Here is an 18,373-nt window from a genome sequence, read left to right as displayed (position 1 = left end):
ATCGTCTTCAGTTGCACGGAACGGTGGTCTGGACACAAACTCCAAGGATTACCTGGACCGTGTTACGTAAACGTTGGTCAGGGAACAAGACGGTCGGAGCCGAGTCAGGGACTTATGCCTAACTAATCATTGCTTTGGCGATTAAAGCGGAGACACGATCGAGGAATGCGAACTCTCCTGATGATTCTCCAACGGGTAGCTCCGTGAGCGAACTTGGCCGCCGCGCAACCGACCGCAGATCCGCTCTTCCGTAAAGTTTGCATCAAACGGGTGCTCTAGCTGGCCAGAGCATCGACGAAACTCAGCCTGTGAACTCTCCTAATGTCGTTTACACGTCTGCCTGTGGAGGTTTTTCAGACCACGGACAAACAGAGTCCACTAGCCAAACAAGGAGGAAGAAGGAGGAGATGTAGCGGCAGTAGCAAGGCAGAGAGAAAGAGAGAAGGAAAAGGGAAAAAGCGAACTGGCTAATTACAGAGACTTCTCTGTTCGGGCTACTAAATTTGAAGCAAAGCTGGCGCGTTGGAGCGGACTAATTGTAGTGTGAATGATTTACCACCATCTATGGCTGGTCTTCTTACAAAATTGTCGAACCAGGTATCACGGCTTTATGCTCCTGTGATCATCGCGAGTTGGAAAGTTGACGGACCAGTTCGTTTTCTCTCAAAGTAATCGAAGAAACGGGCAAAGTTACAGATTGTATTGCTGATTGAACTGAAACGTACAATAAACGCGAATGTTGGATAATATTTGTTTAACGTAGACAGACAATGATATCGAAGGTTTGTTTTCAGAAGTGTAATAACACGACGCTTGGTACGAGGTTCGTTTAAAGAGCGCATCATTCTCTCCCCTTAAATAGAAATCATATGATAGAGTGCAGCGTTACGCCGCTGTTTCACCTGCAATTGTGTTACGCGTCGATCGAAATACTTAAAATAGTACATATATTACATTATAGCGCGTAAAGCAAACGAAGCGAATACGAAATTTGCGTTGTTCCAACGCACAACTACATATTCGTCCGTTTAAATAATTTTATCGGTTGTTCAGGTAGCAGAAACGAGAATCAGAAACTACGTTGCAGGTGTTCGTGACGACCAGAAAAACCTGACAAAAACAATAATACGGGAAAACCGCACGAACGCCAGGAACAGATATAAGCTGCCTATTAAATCCAGCTTTGAGTTCGAAACTACCAAAAACTAGTCATCGATAAAAACTGCACGATATCTCCATCGTGCTGCCCCATAAACTAGCTTTGCCAAACAATTCTACCTTTATATACATTGGTATTAATCAAAGTTGCGAAAAAACCAAAGTAGAACTTTTGCGTGCTAAACTTCCTGCCGTGTACACGTTCAACTTTCGACACAGATCTCGATAGATTCAAGTTTCGATTTTACGTCCCGAGAGAATTCGGCTGTCCCGTTTATCGCGGTTCACCGTCACCACGTATTTCGCATTATGGTCGATCCCGGCTGCCTGCCACCGGAAACCTGGCGATTTAAATTTAAACGAGTCCACCATGATGCGTGTGTGCGTCTCGTTCAACCGCTCCTCGTTTGTGGTAAGATTATTCGCCACTTGTTTCATGGATCATTATATGCGTTTTCGAGTTCAGAAAAGCGAAAACCGAGTAGCCTTCAAATCGCTCTACCGCGCGCTGAATTGCCCTTTCAGTTCGGTTGTAGAGGAACGAAACCGTTTCAATTCCTGAATTTTGAATATCCAATTTTTCATCTAAACTGGTTCTCGACCAAAACTAGGAAAATTCGGCATCGATTACTGCTCATAACCTGCGATCTTAGAGTAAGCTGCGCACTCTTGATAAAGATCATAGGTGATACTTCTATTAAAAAGTACGCTTTTTTCATAGAACCATTCGCTTGAAGATGCGATAATAATATCGACTCTCAGCACACTATGAGCTTCTCAGTCTGTTTATAAAAAAGGCACCATGACGCAATTAAGGGATAATAATATTCCCATCGATAGTTTCTTTGAAGTTAATTCTACGCTGAAGTAATAAGCGATATAGCAAGGAATCGACGATCGTATGCGTTATTCGACCGCAAATCACGCGCATTCTAGACATCCTCGACAAACCGCAGCTGGGGCGTTAATTTTACTATTATAACACTTCTATGGAAGGCGGTGGAATCCCATCTCTGGTAAGCGGTATGCACTTGCCGGAGAACGAAGCTGCCAACGACAGAAGTCGATCCGTCTCGACATTTCAGGTAGAATACTGATAAAGGAATTATCTCGGCGATATTCCATAGCGCTGTACACCTACGACATCGTTTCTTATAATACCACCCCGTTGATCCCTCCAAGTGCAAAGGTAAGATGTTTTTGCCAGCTGAATCCTTCACAACACGCTCGAAATCCTTGCGGAAAGCTGTTTAAGTTGTAACCCCTGGCTGAGCCTAGTAACTGTTTGATGCGGGGAAATTGCGAATAGGATTTTAGGGGTGGATTCCCTAACATATTTCCTTTGCCGTCACACTTAACTATCTTTTTTTTTTCTTTTCGATAATGCATTACTTTAAAAAATAATACGACAGGTAGGTCAGTGGGCACAACTCCCCTCTAACAATATTCAAGCGTTAATATTCACCGAGAATTTGGTAATTCGTTAGAGTGCGCGGTCACGACATCGTAAAGACGACGGGGAGGCTCGTAAACATCGGCGAATTCATTTTCCCTGTTATTCCCTCATACATATTCGATGGTCTAAGTGAAGGGACAGGCGGCGCGACGGGGATTATGCAAAAGTAGATATTCGCACGTCGTTCATACAGTCGATCTCGCGATCGTAGGACCCTCAAACCTCTGCACAGACGCGTATGTGCTGGTAATCGTTTAATGACGTTAAACGCCGTTCCATGATCCGTATTCAATTAGCGCTAATTCCGCTGGCGAATAAATTTGTGTACAGCTTTTAACAACCAGCGCGCGCTTGTTCCAAACAGGAAGACGGACGAAAGCGATATAACATATTAGGTACTATAATTAACTCGTACCGTTATAATCTATAATGCATCGAATGCCATTATCTAGTTGGAAATAGATATCTTGAACATGGCAAAAAATTGTTATGTTGATAACATCGACACGACAGGTGGAATCGTTAATTAGCGAGGGCTGTTAATCAGCTGCATAATGACTATTAAATTATGCTCAGGGGTAGCGTATTCGAGCATTCCTCGCGTGTAATTAACACGAAGCACTGAGCATTTCGGAAGCTCAGTTTGTACCGAATACTCGAATCAATGCGTCCCCTACTTATTCATTTCCTTTAATCAAAGACAGCAGCTTGCGAATGTTCTATGTAGCGAAACACGTTCGCTCTCAAAGGATTAATTTCCCTGCGATTATCCATGCTCCAAAGAATCTTTCATTCACATGTATATATCGTAGTGGTCCTCGACGGAAAAAATGTATTTCACCTAATCGATAAATGTAAATTTGTAAGAAATTTTCTTAATTAAGCAGATGCCAACTCCTTCCTTCAGCTGGTTTATCATCTACACGTTTTCCAGTTCCAAACTGCCCACTGCAACGAGCAATTTGCATCTTAAGAAGCCACGGTTGACAGGTATTCCCCTGGAAGGTATAATTCGTCTTCCTTTCGCCGACAAAATTTGTTAGTAGAAACGTCGCCGTGGAGTTTCGGCCGAGTTCACAAAGATCCAGTCGTGCAACAATCATCACAGAAAGAGAGACGACAGTCCCTTCTATGCCGTTGCTTGATGCAAGACGAGGACGGACGCATTGTGTTAAAATGCCCGTTCCCAGGGATTGGTCCGAAAGGAGCTTACTACGTGTACGCAGACGCGGCACGCCAGGTCAGTTCCGCATGGCGGATAGACGCTGGATTTATTGCTTTTGTCGCGGAAATCCCTATGGCACAAAGGCTTGGAAAAATTGCGGGATGACGCGACACACCTAAAGGAACATCGACCGGCCTTTCTTTCTTCCCGGATGATGCATTGGAAATTAGTGGATGTCGCAACTTCCTGACCGTTGTTTTATCGTAAAATCTTGTACAGCGGAATCCGCGAGCATAGATCAAATTTCAAAACGAAGAATTAATAGAATTGCACAGAGAATCTCGTGTTCTACTTTGAAGAATCAAGGTGATCGAGCTTGAAGCTCGAGTATGTATCTCGAGCGTGCACCAGCATCTTCTCCATCCCTAACATCACGACAGAGAAACAATTCCATCGTAAATATCAATGACTAGAGGTTGCGCAAACACGCGATCCATCAGAATTCATCGGCATCAGAATACTCCCTGTTTCGCTGTCTCGCTCATTCTCTCTCTGTTTCCGTCTACTCGTAGAAGATAGGATCGAGGACATTTCCGAGATGTTCTCGAAAATCACCGGAGTATCTTGAGGCCGATGCTAATGCCCTGATGCGACATCTGCACCCTCGAGACGTCACGCAGATATGTCGAGTATCTCCTGGACATTACTGCATATATGCGACGGCAGACATTTCGCGGCCGGAGCAAGAACAGCAGGAACAAGTGGAAGCTCGAGTGTTGGATGGGGGATAGAGGTTGGTGGGAGGACAGGAACGTGTTATTGCACGGCGAAGAACTCATCAACGTGTTCCAGGCCGCGTGTTCGTGCTCGTTCGTGTGCACGTAGACCAGGGCTAAGCACAAAGGCATCAGCCAGCTCGTCGAACCGCTCGCGAACTGAAAATCCATGTGGCTGTGCGAGATGTATATAGATAGGAAGCTACGGTTACGTGTTCATCCTCTTCCTGTCTTTCTCTACTATATGTGTATGTACATTGTACATTCTATGCAACAGCCGTATCTTAGTCTCTTCGCCGACGAGGAGCGTTATCGCCCACTTAAGGCAATTTACTTCTCGGATCACTTGCCAAAAGCGAAAGGAGCCGACCGATCGATGCCACCTGAGAGACGAATTCTGAGTTATCTTCTATATCAAAGGCATTTGAAAACGTTCCTGATGATCTTTCACTTTAACCATATACTCTACACTCCACCTGGCTACTTCTACTGCCACGCTATGTTTGCTACCCCTTTCCGTAGTAGAGGCGCCCGGTGATTTTAACTAGCAGCAACTTAACTCGAATAATAATTCTCTCTGCAAGCAGCCACGTGTAACCATCTCTCGATTCGTTTCTTTTTCCAAAATATCCGACACGAAAGATCGAAATGGATCCTCTTATCAATGGATCTTCCTTTAAAATCGAAGATATTAAAGAGCCACGTGGATTCGGTCTCCAGCAGACGTCTATTATTCTCAATTGACACAGTAGAGAACGAACGAACAATGACTTTTCCTATTCTTTCGTACAGAGAAGAAGAGCCAAATTAGTCGGCATCTATTTTTTTTAGCACACAGAATTGAACACGATATATCGACTGCACTTTGTTTCGGAAATCACCACTTTGTCAGAGATGAACATCGAATTCGAATCTTTGTTCGTTTACGATATCAGATTTCTACGAAGAAACATGAAACTCTGGAAGTACTTGATATTTATCAATCTATGAAAACTTTTGAAATATTACTAGAAGATAAACTAGAATAGCAACCGGAAAAATTGTAGACGTCAAACTTTTCCATTTCTTTCGAAAGGTCTATAGAATTCGTCTATTCAATGGAAAATTCGTGAAACGTCTCGACATTGGTCCAAGATGTGCTGGATTAAATGTTCCATCCGGTTCTGTAGTCTCTATGAGAGACGATCGCTGATTTATAGAAAAAGTTGCCGGATTGCTCGAAAGCTTATTTGGTGGGGTACTTCGAAAGCTGCAAGAGGACTTTGCCGGAGCTCGATGACCCGCGTTCAAGAAAAGTTTGTCGCACGGAAGAGCCTGAAAACTGTTCCAGGTTCTCCAGTACAGAATTCGAGGGTGAGCGATCGAAACACAAAGACCACAAGATCGATGCAGTGCCGAAAATTTTACGATTTAATTTCCATCGGTCGTGACACGCGATAGTTCTATTCGTGACTTCCAGCTAACATGGCAACTGGCCAAACGCGAAATGCACGAAATGACGTGGCACCATCGCTCTTTCTCTCTTCGTCCCCCGGTGAAAAATGTTTCGTTTTACGGTCTAACTTTAGATCACCGTTTAAGCAACATATCGTGAACACGACCGCTGAAAGCTCCGACGATTTCTGGCCGATCGAACTTGGCAAAACACCGTAGCAAAACCCGTCTACTCTCCTCCCGTCCGTTTCTAGTATTGTTTTACCGTGATTGTTGCATGAACATTTAGGGACCAAATGTTTTTCGACGTTTATCGACAACTCGCGAATGATCAAGCTTTGAGAAATGCAATTTTCCAGAGAGAAGAGATTTTAATTACGACGACGATAAACTACGAGGTTTTTACACGTTCTATGTGTCAGAAGTATGAAATTTGTTTCGTAAATCCAGCACAGCAGGAAATTATTCGCTTGAAACCGTTATTTCGTTTGTATATAGTAATATAAAGTACTTTTGAAAACGTTATATTCGTTTTGGGCATCGTTGTCTATTAACCAAAATGGGTAGAATGGATTCCACGATCGAGGGAGCACATCGAAATCACGAGAACGATCTTCCACTAACCGGTTGGCGGCGAGTTACGATCGATAGAACAGTAAAAATAATCTCTCGCCACGCGGAAAGCGAGAGACGAGATAGCGACAGGTATGGCGAGAAAAATAGAAAAACAGAGGAACAGGGGAATGGCCCATAGCGTTGAAATTTTAAAGCGACCGGGGAACCAACGACGAGGTCATAAACTTTCATTTCGATTTGGTAGTGGTAGCGAAAGGTGAAAAATTACCGACTGTACTCAACTCTTTGTCTGCCGATTCGTTTCGCACAGTAGAACTTGATCGAGTTCGATTTGAATCGAATCCAGCACTTTAAACATTGGTGAGAAATCGTCCTATCGATTTGAATTTAAATGCTCGATATGATGCTTCCATGATTCGAAATCGAAATTTCACGATTTGAGACGAGTTTCGACAAAATTTCTCAACTTTTGATACTACCAGTTCGTTCATACACAACGTTCATTTTAATAGCTTTTGCGATCGTACGCGATGATCACGTTGGACCCGCCCGTTTAATCGTCGTAAATGATGGCGCGAGTCCAATGGCGATTTCGACGATAGAACAAAATTTCTCCTGTCTACGTATAGAGAACGGCTCATTTATCTTCGACGACACACGGTGGAGCATGGATTACGTGCTTCGAATGCTTACGATCCCTTCTGTCGGGGATCTCGTTGGGAAAGTGCCGCAATATTCTCCGGTGTATGTTAAACTTTAGAAAACAGGCAACCTAGAAGAGCGGATTTCAATATCTATCGTTGAGACATCGATAGAACAAGAAGTGTTCGAGTAGCAAAGCTTACACGTAGATATGCAGCAATTTAAGTGACATTCCGCTCGAACAGACACAAAAAATGATTAAAAACGAGGAAATACGGTACTTAACGGAAGGATTAGCTGGTATCTTGATGCTGGCTTGAGTATTCTAATCGCGAGGTTTATCGATTGTAGAGGGATTCGATGGTCTAGTGGTCTACCGATAGAGATGTACAATTATCGAGGACTCTAAGGTTGAAGCGGTGTAGTCATCAAGTGCTTCGTGACTGAATATTGCAGTTAGTTGAAAGTTCTAATTGCGGCGTATTATCCACTTTGAGAACTCTAATTGCATTTCCTGCTACTGCAGCTTCTGAAGATTCTTTCTGCTTCGATTGCCGAAACATCGGGTACCCTTTCATGACGATTTTCAAAAGTGTTATTGCTAATTATGTGCTTAATTATCGCGATACTTCAATCGCCAAATGGCCGAGTCTGCCAGTCGAACTTTCAGCGAAATTCAACAAAACTCTACCAATCCATCCTGTACTTTATATTCGTTATTCGATTCGCATAACTCCATTTATATTCCATTGTGCGTTTAAATTCCAAGATCCTCGAATCCTTCTAAACTACCAACTGAATAAAGCTTACCGTAGGATGGTATACACGCAAACCGCAAGTTTTGATGAAATGCGTCTCTCCAAGGATGACTCGAGTAACTCGAGTTCCTACGTCTCGTAGAATCGAGACAGGAGCATGCGTCTCAACGACAAGACTGAAGACGAACTGCCTCTTTGACTTTGCTCTCTCTAACCTTTCTTTGATGGCTGCTTCACGACTTCGTTCTCCTGAAACGGATTGCTTCTCGCCGCATAATCATACCCGAGGCTTGTTCCTTTCATTGCCACCTCCGCTCCGATATTGATTCAACATCCCCTTTGTTTTGTTTGATCTAATACCAGTCAGCGTGAACACGAGACTTAACTTTCCAGCCCAATACACTACCCCTCGAAAGATATTGCGTCTGTATCAATATCCAGTTCTGATAGCGAACGGTTGGGATATACCAGTGGGAATATTCCCTCGATATATCGTGCCGATATTTGTCCTACGTTTTATCTAAATTGACGTCTCAAGCGACGTTTTTGCTGGTTTTTTGGTACTACCGTTAAAAACAAGCGAATTACTGCGAACTTTTAAACGAACCAATCAAACCGTATAGGAATCGGCTTACTGTGCGGTTTAACAAGATTCCCGATATTACCTTCTATTTTTCGAGAACATAGTGTTTATCGAGTTCTATGAGTATCTACATACGCTTAGAAATACATTAATGATATCGACTGCTGAATAATGTAATTAAAATAATTCCATGTGCAATTACGAATATTCAGAACGTATCATTTCATTTTGGTAACCTTTCCAATGTATATGGAATATTAAATATGTCTTTTAAATATTACATTACATTGTGTAAATTAATGGATTTCAATTCGGGTGTATGTAACCATGTTTGTTGTAACAGAGATTCATCCAGTATGCAAATATAAGCAACTACAAAAATATAAATATTTGTCGAGACCATGCTCCGTATCTCATCGATCAAGTATGTGGATAAATTTCCAAATAAAAAACTGTATCGAATCCATGCGTATTTCGTGTTCGCAAAGGAATGTCTTCTACGATAAATTCGAGAGATTCTTAAACTGCATCCTGAACAACTGCAGTGGTTGACGTTTCTCACATTTTCAGATGTTAACGTTCCGAAACGGACAAATCGTTGTGTATATTTGTCGACAAATATTTGGCATACATTTACAACTCGGATGAAAACTTGCAACTTTCCATCGAATGCTCGACGTAATCGACTTTTAATTTAGGATGTTCAACGTTCTAACAAGGTGAATCATAAGCAGAGTCTAAGTTTAATACCTCGATCGTGGAGTTCTTGATATCGATACGACGTATTGATACACTGAATGATTAATCAGAATGAATCATGCATCAATCAAATATGAGATATTGAACGTTTCGCTACCAATTATTCCAAGCTTCACGGCGATTGTTTAATATTTCACGTAGCATTGATTATGAATTAAAGCATGTAATGGAATCCGAATCAGCGATATAAACTAAATTGAATGAATTTTGGACCAACCTACACGGAAAAATACTACCGTGTTTGATAACGAAACGTTGCAATTTCGGAGCGTCGAAGAATCCTAGTTCGAGCTTGCGACTATGACATTCGGTACATCTCTACCAATCGAATGTCTAACTAAATTTTCAGTAGACGATGCTGCATCGAATTCGACTCGATTTCGCGTTTCGATTCGACTATACAGCACAAGGAATCTAAGTCGAACTCCTCTTACGTGTGTAGTTACACAGAAATACGGTTGTATTTCTCCGAATCTAGTTAACAAAATTTGCCGATGCAACATGCACCATAAACTACACGTATCTATAAAACGTATATAGCGAGATTCAATTCACTTGCACGAATCTAATATAAGGAAAGCTAACAATTGCTGGCAACAATTTTTGCAACTGGCAACAATACGATAAGTAATATCGTTCGACTATTGAACGCTAGCTTCGAGCGTCTGCCTTGTCGCATACCGAAAGCATCCACTTCGTACTTTCTTTCTTCCCGCTTTACCAAGTAAGCGACATCGAAATTCTTCACGTCGAAAAGTTTCCGGCGCGAGTAATTAAGACCTTACAGGCGTGTAATGGCCGCATAAATCGGCCGGCCGTAACTTGTAATCCACTTTCGAGTTCGCGAGGAACATCGCGCCACCACCGCCACCTCCGCCGCGTTACACGTAAATTTCCCTGCCGGTTTATGCAAATTATTGATGGAACCCGGGGCTAATACATTGTCGCGCGTGCAACCGGAACCGCCGACGAACTCACACATTTATACAAGGGCATAGGGGGGAAGGAGGGAGGGAGAGGTCTGGGTGTCGATACATTTTCCGAAGGAATTACGAAAGCTCGCCTTCTTCCCCTTCCATTTAAATACCGCATAATAGCCCGATAAATAAACATCGCGCGATACCATAGCTTCGCAGACCGTGGGAAATTTATTTTCGACCGAGCTGGATCGAAAATACGACGCCAAGGGGGATGAGATCTGGAATAGAGCTTGTATGGGTTGCGATCGCGGGACCGATGATAAATGGAAATATTACCAGATATAATATACTGTCGTGTTGAAAACTGGTGAAATATGATTTTCGGTTTATCCCCTGTAAAAAACACGTGTAGAATATGATTAACTGATCGAGTATATGATAAAATATCGTAGGCGTTCGGATTAAATCCCTCTTTATTTGAAACACACTGTATACACGTATATATGTATAGAACGACAAACAATTAAAAAAATTCTGATAACCGCTCTAGAAGTAATGAGTACACATGTGACCAAAGAGTCGCGAGAGCAAATGGTAAAAAATATCGATGGTATGGCCGTTCGATGTATAGGCATAATTCTCGAATCTCAAGCGGCCGAGCAAAATCAGTTTCACGCAGACGCGCCGAAACTTGAACGCGAACGAGTCTCCGAGGCCGAATCCATCACTGTCAGCGATCCGATTGCATTAGAGAGACCGCGGGGCGGACGATCAATTGCGAAACATTCTTACCGTGTACCAAGTACTACTCGGAATACCGTACGGACGACCGGGCGTTTCTGCTAATTAACCTGCGCACCTAGTAGGCTATCGAATCTACCACCACAAATGTATGAATCACTTTGTTGTCTCAGACTCACCTTCAGATGCTCACGATGCTAGCTCCACGGTGTCTGCACTATACAACACATATACACACGAGGAAGCGGGGTATGGTTGCACGAAGCACGCGATCCACGAGATTCCAATGTCGAAGGATAGATCGAAGCTATGTTTTCGATACTCTTGTCGACTGTTGCTGAACGATTCGTGCTTGATTTGCATAAACGCTTCGTCGCCACGACACTGTTTCTCGGTTCCCGCTACGCGAATCACAGCTTCACGAAAATTATCACACGACACTGATGACCAACAAGCGAACACAATCACCGAGCGAGAAGAGCTCTATATATACATATACATATGTATATATGTAACGAGCGTGTCACGTTGTCGTTCCACGATAGCCGGATTGTTCACTGTTCGCGCGAGTAACTCTATCGTTTGATCCAGCCTGTGCTGCCAATGAGAAGAACGTTTCCGGCTTGAACAACAGCCTCGAGCGGATCAAACGTCATCTCGTTGCAGAAACCCGTGCATCGTTCCATCACGTTATTGCCGATACGTACGCGACGTGTCGCCGCGATCTGTCTCCGCGACAGTACACGATATCCGACTGAAATATTTCGAAAAGTAACACCGATATGCGCAAGACGAGGGATATATGAACACTGTGGCACACCGAGGAAACACGGACACGGAAACAACAAGCCAAGTAACGCGGTACACAACACGTAACGTCGCCTCGAAGCTCACGAGACGGACTACGGTACGAGAATGAGAAGGTCTGCGAGCATTCGCGCATCGCGACACCAGAGACACCACACTATCCCCGGCGAGGCGAAGCGCGCCACGGTCGATTCTGCGGTTCCCACCTACCGACCGAACTGTACCTACCCTTCCTTATAGCGGTTCTTTTAATTTATGTTACACATTTGCCTTTTTTTTGCCAGCCATTTATTTTCGATGATCATCCTAATTTCGTTTCAAGTTTTTCGGACAGGAAGAGAAATTCCGTTATGGTTCTTGAAAATTTCGCACCGCTATATTTTTCAGTTTTCATTTTCGACTAGGATCAGTTTAGCATACATCCATGTAGTGTATATATTTACTAGCCATTGAAAGTTATATATATTCTTTGAATTCTATTCATTTTGCGCATGTTGAAAGTAACTGTTTGGATTGAACATACGATGATAGCAAGGATAATTGTTTACGTTTTAAACCATACAATCTTTTATATCTGTTGAAGTTCTAGAAAAAGCAATTTCGTGCAATCCATTGACATCTTTGAAACAGGATGAAATATTGAAGAAAAAATACAAAACCCAGTCTTGGATAGTGAAACATCAACGAGGCTGATCGAATCGCGCCGCGCAGACTCCACTAGAGGAGAGACAGCTGGTATTGATTCAGTTCTACCAACGGAAGGATACTTTTTGGTAACTTTGTCGTATATCTAGGGACACTAATACGAAACACTTACAGATTGAAGTTCTTCAAATAAAGTTCAATCGATTTTCTTGGATAAATTTTACAAAAGGTACTCTTTTTGATTAGAAAAGCTGAAAGTACCTTGATAAGTAGATTTACGTTCGGATCATTAATTAACTTGTTCTATTGAGATCAATAGTTCAATGTACTTTGAAAGTACCCAAGAATCGTGGTTAATATGCCAGAAATGTATTATTTTGAGCTAGGCCGATTCTTTCAGATCGAAAGTAATTCCAAGAATCTATCTTGTGTCTAGAATCTAAAAAATAAGCTACTTTTCAACAAATTTTTACAGGAAATTTGAAACGTCAAACGCATATCTTTCGATACAAAGAATTATCAGCCGCCCAGTGGAAAATTAAAGCGAAAAGTTTTATTAGCCGGAAAGTTCAATGAATGAAAGTTTGCTGCAACTTCCCATAGAAGTTCCTTTAAATGTTGTTCCTTATCACGAATTCTTGTGTCAGCTGGAGTTACGATGGGTTTCAACGACGAAGGGGAACCGAGACAGTTTAAATGTTTCCTCGTTCAACATGGCGCCGTTTTGCGCGATCACGGCGCGTGAATTTACCAAATTTCAAGGAAATATACACGACAAAGGCATCCAGATGTTGGTAAAGAAACCGCAACTTCGTCGCCTTTACCCTCTGGTAGTTTTGTTGAACTCGCAACGGATTAAAATTTCATAGATTCAAGGCAGATTTCAATTTTTGATTGCTCCTCTTACAGCTCGGTTTTTCGTCCACACGAAGCATGACACAAAGGCGTAGTCTGCTAACTTTCCAAGGCTCACGGTTGTCTCTTAAGTTATCAAACTAAACTTCCTCCTTGTTAAAGCTCGAGACCAAAGAACACTTAACCACGGAGATTTTAACCAAGAATTTAAAACAATTACAACTTTCAAGTAATTTTAAATTTCCTTTATAAACCTCTTTTTAATATAATAAAATGCCCCAAGTGAATTTATCCATCATGCTCCAACTATACCCTGAATATTGCTCTATCCGGTGATTCAAATTTCTTAAAAGGTCGTAGCTCCTCGCTACCCGTACAGTACGTTTGAAAAAAACTTCGATACGACCCATTTTCCCACCTTTTGGTTCCCACCTGGGGTTTCTAGGAAGAAGCCGCATGTCTGGCAGAAGTTGAAGAATCCCGTCTAATATAGAAAGACTGCTGAATGGCATTCGTGCGCCTTTCGAACGAAAGAAATAACGAAGTATTGTGGTGGCATTTGGGCTGCGCTTCCTACTCACTTTCAGCGAGTTTCTGTCTGCTGTTGTCTACGAAAAAAACCGTGGATCTTGTGGTATTTCTTTATCAAAATCGCGGTTCTTGCGGAAAGGAAGATTCAAGCGGCAACGGTCCTTAGTCGTCTTCTTTACACTTTTCTTTTGCTCTTTTTGTATGACATTGGCGTTATCGTCAATTTATACGAATTGAAGACATTTTTAAGAAGATACGAGATATATCCATGTTACAAGAGCTAAGAATTAATGGCCGAGGAAAAAATTCCGTGATTAATACTTGGATATTAAAATGTGTACATATCATGAAGTGTAAACAAGCACGCGATCATATTCATAATGACACTACCAATTTCCGGATGGATCCAGTTAGCTGACGGGGACCTGCATGGCAGTCGACACGAAATCATTCCGTGAAACTAGCAAACAACTCACGTGTTGGTGTCAGTTTCTTAAACTCATCCCAACGGTTGTTCCCGTGGCCGAATTGTTGGGACGTAGAAACGCGCCGGCTGGTTCAACTTCCGATCGACATCTCGGCGCACGGTCATCTCGATAGAATTTGAACTTACTACTTAGTTTTTGGTCATCTGCGAACACCTGTACCCGTAGTATTTTAATTAAACGCGTCGTCTATATCTATGTCTGATCGATAAACGACAATTGTTCGTCGGTGAGAAAAGGTTCTCATCGCTTCTCTCATCGTTGTCGTATTCCGTTCAGCTTCCATCGTTGTTCGTCCAACGGAAACAACATGGAGGTGTAACTTAAAAGCGTTAAGCAACAACTGTACGAAATCCAAATCTTTATGGAGCTCACACATGGAACTCATTTTTATTCGTTGGAGAAGAGCATATATATACATGGCTTTTACGTAGAAAAATTGTAAATGACGTCTTCCTTTATAATATCTAGCCCATTTTCATTTTGTTATTAGTTAGCGAGTATGGTCTCTGATATAAATAGTTATAAAATTTCTACCAGGATATTTTATCTTATTAACCGCTCTATTGAAGTATTCTGCAAGGTTAATTTAACTTATATTAGAAATAACTTCCTACAGCATATACGTTGTTTTGCGCGTTTAATATACTACTAAATTCGTACACATTGCACAGAAATTCGATTATATTATTTTCGATTATTAAAGTTTACGTTTTCCTGAAATCAAATACCCTCTCTGTTTATTTTAGCTAGCCATTTGATAAATTCAAAAGGCAGCATTCTCTTTATACACTAAAACGAAGTAGCGATCGCGAGGATTAGAATTATCCGAAAAGTAAGGGTTTCACAGGGAATCACGGGAAACGAAGTCGACGTTCCGAACGTCGAACGGCCGCGGTTTAACGAGAGAAATCCTTGGGGATGTGTTCCGGAAAGGTGAGTCGTGGTCATCGAGCTCCTGGTACGGGATCAGTACAACGAAGGACGTGGCGGAAAGAAAAAGAAGACTAGCAGCACTACGACCACGAAGAAGAAGAAGAAGAAGAAGCGCGTAAAGCTGACACGAGAAGACGGGCAACAGGAAGCTTTCGGCTACAGCCAGCCCACAATAATCCCCTCCCGGAAGATGAATCACCCTGTCGACCGTCTCTCAAGATACGCTGATGGCGAGATAGAAGCAACTGAAAGAAGGTGTCTGGCTTCAGAAACAGCTGCTGCCACTACCTAACGTAAACTCTTTGTGTTGGACGCGAAATTCAGCAACAGTAGCAACAGCAATCTCCAAAGTCCGAAGAAAATAAATGAAAACGCAGCGTGAGATTCAATTTAGAGGGGCGAAGGTGAAACAAGACGTAAGGCAGAGGGTGTAGGTAGAACGAAAGGTACCTCTGCGAAAGAATAGTATCTGACCGACTGTCAACTACTAGCCAAGTAATTCCGCTTCTACTACCGACCCGTTGAAAGCTCACTCGCCAACGTTCATGTAATATAATTAAATGAAATTGCGCACCACTACCTCCTTTGAGTTCACTTGGTCAGCTACATGGAGCTTCTTCATCCGCTGTAAATAATTCTAGAACGAGTACGCTAAAGTTGCATTTTGAGAGAAATTTTGAGGGGTGAAAAGCGTGGTCGATATAGAAATTTGAGAGAATAATGTCCAGGAACCGATTAAATCGATAAACGGAAATAATAGATTGTTCTTAATTTTTGGTTTCTTATTGTTTGTTAGTATACGGGCTTCATTTATTTTGTAGGTTCTCCATTCGTTTCATTATAATACGTTTTTAATCATAAATAATTCTTTTACATAATGAAGCAGGAATTCTGTAAAACATGCGTTCAAACAGTGCTCTTTTTATATAATACAATTTATACTCTGTCGAAGCCAAAGGGATAATAACAAAGAGAATGAGAGCGTAAAAATGAAACAGACGGGAAATAGTTAAGAGAATGTTAATTTGTAATATTCTCTCGAATGGACTGTTCGTAATCCAATTTCTTGCAAAATAAGCCATAACCAATATAAATTAATGTAATAATCAATTAATTGTAAAACAAATTACTACGACTCTTTCATCATTCTCGTTCTGCACATTACGTAAAATTATACTTAATTTCACATTCGACGATGTAACAATTCATCTGTAAAAAAAAAATTTTGACTAGCTTACCGAAGATACGAGAAAGCTAATGTCCTACGGAGAAATGTACGAAACCCCAGAGAAAAGGGATTTGCGTGTAGTAACGGACTGGGGGAGTGACAGCAACGTAGCACCCGGCTCTTGTATCCGCTGCCAAAGTGGAAATAGAATGAAACACGAGGGCTCCGATTCGACACAAACAACTAAATAGAAATTTGTAACGAACGGCCAGCAAGGGAGGTGGAATGAAACAGAAACGAAGGCAAGTTTGCCGATGATTCAGATACGTAAGCTAGTTTTGGTAACGAGCAAAGGAAAAACATGGATCTCTAACAAGCATCCCTTTTTCTCTGTCAACCTACAACAGGGTATCAGTCTGATCGTTAGTACTGCTTGCACTAAATGTATAAAGATGCTTCTACTCGTAAACTTATAGTAGCTTGACGTATTTATTATTTCAAAATTCTTTCATCATATTGGCATAAATTCGACAGATCTGTATTGAAATGTCTAACGTTGTTTCTTCGTTGCAATCGTATTTATTAGAAAATTAGAAAATTTAAGTACTCTATGAAAATTAAATTTCCCGGGATATAACGTTTTAACGAATTTATCCTCTTTTTTTTTCTACCTGGAAGCTTTCAAGTTGTTAGCATTGAAGAAATCCCCGAGAAATCGTGCGAATTTTCAATTTCTTCCGCTCTGAAAAAACAGGATTTTCATCGCACGGAAGAAGCCGTGGATAAAGGGGGGGTTGGCAAAAGGCGTCCCGATGAAATTCAAAGTTTACCAAGCGACGGGATTACAGCAGGAGGAACATTAGCTTGGCTCCCAGCATCGCCACATTGCTGGTCGAGTCACCGCGATGAAAATATTGCTGGAGATTTCATTATAGATAGACGACGACCGTGTCTCCAGAATTGCCGCGTCGCGTTCTTTCGTCTATTTCTTTTTGTCTGCCACTTTTTTGCCGTCTACCCGTTCCAGTCTCTTCTTCCGTAGGCCGCTCCATCATTCGCCATATGAGTGATTTTCAGCGTTCTGTATTAATTACCTATCGAAAGAACCATTGGAATGCCGACGATGGAAAAGAAACACCCACGCGGTTACAATCCGCGGAATTCTAACCGATAAACGGAATCTTGTTGTCCCGTTTCGTGTAATTTACGCCTCACGAAATCCTGGAATTTCACCACTAGCTGGAAGGGAAGATTTTTGCGGCAAATCGAAACGTTTTAGGTTCAGCGGTAATCGTTGGGATGATCGATGAGTTTTCGCCGATTGCCCACCGGTCTCGTCGCATTTCAGTTATCCAGGGTATCTTTATGTGTTGTAATTTGCTGTAATTTATTGCTGCTTCTTTTGAAATTTGATACATTTATAATAATTTGACAGCCGTTTAAGTTCCTTTTCATTAGGCCAATCCTCCCTTCTTCCACTGCCAATGAATTCATTCCGTCCGGTTTCTTCTTTTACAGGGCTTCAATTTATTCGAGTTTTATCGAGCGATCACGCAAAATTCTTAAATTCCGAACAAAGAAATTGGCGCGATTGGTCGTACGACAAGCAAGCTCTCGCCATTTCGTAAATTAGCGGTCGTGAAAATTTTATTTGGGTTTTGACCTTACGGTAGCATTTTCAGATACGATCTCGTATAACTCGGCACTCAAATGGTACTTACCCTTGGCAAGATAAGACATACTTTTACGAGGCAGCCAGATCGGCAGCGAAACGTAAAAGCACGAAGTGAAGAAACTGTCCATTCCCTGAGCCTGAAGGAAATTTAATTTACGAACAAGATCCATTCCGTCATGTTTAAACATGAGACAGACGCGCGAGAAAGATCATCCGCCCATGAAGGGCAAAAATAAATTCCAGAGAAAGTTAACGACGGCAAGTTAAAGAAGAAGACTGCCGGTCGCTCGAAAAGGACAGCTA

General features: G+C 41.9%; 1 protein-coding gene across 3 annotated transcripts in view; it reads right to left on the bottom strand.

The window, feature by feature from the left end:
• The window catches only part of LOC126920359 (neuroligin-4, X-linked), a 261,080-nt gene extending 249,199 nt beyond the window's left edge, over positions 1–11,881 (bottom strand). For 2 of the 3 annotated variants that reach the window (XM_050730589.1, XM_050730590.1), the window contains exon 1: positions 11,148–11,881. The gene's annotated coding sequence lies outside the window, so the exon portion shown is untranslated. The remainder of the gene's footprint in view (positions 1–11,147) is intronic. The other variant, XM_050730591.1, reaches the window with a different exon arrangement.
• Positions 11,882–18,373: the final 6,492 nt, after the last annotated feature.

The sequence above is a fragment of the Bombus affinis genome, chromosome 9 (genome assembly GCF_024516045.1).
Source record: "Bombus affinis isolate iyBomAffi1 chromosome 9, iyBomAffi1.2, whole genome shotgun sequence".
Taxonomy (NCBI): Eukaryota; Metazoa; Arthropoda; class Insecta; order Hymenoptera; family Apidae; genus Bombus; species Bombus affinis.
This window is presented reverse-complemented; position numbering and strand designations above follow the sequence as displayed.